This window comes from Myotis brandtii, unplaced genomic scaffold (genome assembly GCF_000412655.1).
Source record: "Myotis brandtii unplaced genomic scaffold, ASM41265v1 scaffold274, whole genome shotgun sequence".
Classification (NCBI taxonomy): Eukaryota; Metazoa; Chordata; class Mammalia; order Chiroptera; family Vespertilionidae; genus Myotis; species Myotis brandtii.
The window spans coordinates 2,948,346-2,951,460 of NW_005360425.1; the positions used below are offsets into that span (position 1 = coordinate 2,948,346).

The 3,115-nt window shown below is 52.5% G+C and overlaps 1 pseudogene; it reads right to left on the reverse strand.

Annotated features, from left to right (window-relative positions):
• Positions 1-2,998, reverse strand: part of LOC106726495 — an 11,956-nt pseudogene extending 8,958 nt beyond the window's left edge.
• Between the last annotated feature and the right edge of the window lie 117 nt (positions 2,999-3,115).

Genomic DNA, 3,115 nt, shown 5'->3' on the forward strand with positions numbered 1-3,115 from the left:
ACTCAGGGGTGGCCAGTCCTGGAGCTCTGCAGACCTCACCCAGGCTGTCCAGGTGCAGGCAGGTGTCTGGAAAGCAGGAAAGTTCCAGGAAGGAAGTTGGCAAGCCCAGCCACTGCGTCATGCATGCAAGAAGCAGAGGGGGGTGTGGCAGGGCACCTTGAGGTCCCAGAGGGCTCCTGGGCATTGGGGCCAAGGTTTGCAAAATCCAGCTGGAAGTGGAGCAGGGGTTCCGTGGAAGAGGTTCCCCCGGAGCAGCCCTAGGTTCTGCAGAAGAGATGGGCTTCTCAGGGAAGCGCAGCCTTTATGAGCCGGAAGAGAGCTAGACTTCACTCACTCTGGGAGGGCACAGAGCTGCGTGACTCATCGCCCAGTCCCGCTGCTCCCTCTGGCACAGTGCTGGGCAGCATGGAGCCTGGGAGCATGGGTGGAGTCCCAGCCCAGTCCTGGCCCCGGAGGAGATCCCAAGCAGGCAATCACAATCCAGCACGTAGGAACAGAGGAGGAAGCAACTCAGCATCTAAGGAGTCCGGGCAGGCCTCCCAGAGGAGGTGACATCATCAACAAGATGAATGGAATTGGCCAGGCAGCAGTGGGGAGAGGGGAAGGGGAACACTCCTGGGCTGGGGAAGGAGCAGATGCAAAGGCACGGAAGTGTCTGCAAGGTGCTGGCACAGTGCCCGCCGCCTGGTAAGTGCTTTATAAATGGGAGGCATTATCGCTGTGGCATTCTTGACTTATCATTATGATGATTAACCTGAACTCGTTACTTACTATCATTCCTATCTTAAAGCTAGTTACTACAATGAATAAATGCCTGGCATCGCTAAGCTTTTGTCAGCTCCAAAAGGAACTGTTGGGAAGACGAGGGGTGCAGCCTACACAGTGCTCAGCGGGAGTGGCTGTGAGCATGTGATGAGGCTGCAGTATCCCGGGGGGGCCCAGAGGAGGGGAACAGCTTCAGGACAGAACTAGGAATGCATGCTCCCTCCCTGGGGTGGTCTGTGGCCTCCGGGAACAATGTGGAGAGGGATGCGTGGAGAGAGCTGTGGGATTTTCAGCTCTGGCAGCTCCAGGACCTGGCCAGTGATTTCACCTTTCTGAGTCTCTGATGGTCCATTCCCTCAACCCTACAACTGCATTAAAATAGGCATGCTCTTTGTAACAGTAAAAAAAAAAAATCCTATAAACAGCACTAATAACACATTAATGGATAAATAATCAGTGGTATATTCCACAATGGAATATTATTCAATAATAAATATAAAAAACAATGCTGCTCTGGCCAGGTAGGTCAGTTGGTTAGAGGGTTGTCCAGATACACCAATATTTCGGGTTGGATCCCCAATCAGGGCACATACAAGATTCAACCAATGAGCACATAAATAAGTGGAACGAGAAATCTCTCTCTCTCTTTCTCTCTTCCTTCTTCTCTCTAAAATCAATAAGTAAAAAAAATGTTAATGCTTCATGAAAAAGTCACATGATCATGTAGAATGATTCCACTTGCACAAAGTTAAAAAAAAGCAAAATTAAACAATATATTATTTAGGGATGCATACAAAGATGCTAAAACTTTAAAAATCAAAGAAATTATTAGCACAATTGGAACAAAATTCAGGAAAGTGGCTGTTCAAGATGAGGGTGCAAGGTTGTAATGGAGGCACACGGCAGCCTCAGAGATACTGGCACAGGTCTGTTTTTTAAGTTAGGTGACAGGTACGTGGATATTTTATTATTACTACTATATTTTATTATTAGTAATATTTTATTATTACTAAGTTGCACATGTATAGAGTATATGGTGTCTTTTACAAGAAACATTTTTTGGTTACAACACTAATAACATGTAACCTTACAGGACACATACCTACGATAAGGCCGAGAAAATATAAGAAGTATTGGCTCACACAGGAAACTCAGTATTGAGTACTTGGCTCCCTGGGACTCAGTTTCCCCATCTGCAAAGTGAGCTGGTGGCACTGCCATGGGCTGGTCCTCTAGCTTGTGGGTTCCGTGTTCACACACACACACACACACACAGGCAGGTGCCCTTACTCCACCAGAAGAGTCTCCCCTCTGCCCTAGGTCACTTGTGGTTTCAAAAGTGGCCAAGGTGGCACCTACTGCCCTGGAATGGGAGCTCCGGCTCCTGGTTCCCAGTCTCTCCAGCCGGGACGGTGGAGCCTTTTCGGAATTTCTCTAGGGTAAAGGGGCATGACAACCTCTGTCTCCCTCAGCTCAGCCCCGGGGCAGACACTATATAAGAAGTATTGGCTCACACAGGAAACTCAGTATTGAGTACTTGGCTCCCTGGGACTCAGTTTCCCCATCTGCAAAGTGAGCTGGTGGCACTGCCATGGGCTGGTCCTCTAGCTTGTGGGTTCCGTGTTCACACACACACACACACAGGCAGGTGCCAGCCCTTACTCCACCAGAAGAGTCTCCCCTCTGCCCTAGGTCACTTGTGGTTTCAAAAGTGGCCAAGGTGGCACCTACTGCCCTGGAATGGGAGCTCCGGCTCCTGGTTCCCAGTCTCTCCAGCCGGGACGGTGGAGCCTTTTCGGAATTTCTCTAGGGTAAAGGGGCATGACAACCTCTGTCTCCCTCAGCTCAGCCCCGGGGCAGACACTATAAAGCGCTGTGCTCCCTGTGGGATCAGGACTGGCTGACCTGGGACCCCAGAAGCGTCCTCCGGAGGCCGGGCGGCCTCGGTGGCGGAGCTGCGTGTGAGAGCATTCTGTGAACATTCACAGGTGACGGGTCGGTGCACCTCCGCTGCCTGCTTCCCCCCTCGTCGCCGCGGACCTGCTGGTTGCGCCTGCCCTGCCTTTCTCTCCTGGTGTGGTCCCTGTTTCAGAAAACGCGAGCCTGGCCCTGGGTGTGTGGCCCACCTCGGTGCGCCTGCTCCTCCCCGCCTACCTGTTGAGCGCTCCTGTCTCATCACCATGAACCTACCTCCCGTGGTGCGCGGAGCCAACTCTGTGCCTGAGCCACTCCGCGCGCCCCTGCCTGCACCTTCACCAGGTGGGGGTGCCTGCCAGGCGTCTGGGTGTCCGTGGCTGTACCTGTCCTTCTCCTCTGACTCGGTGCGCGCCCCTGCCTCTGCCTGCTCGCC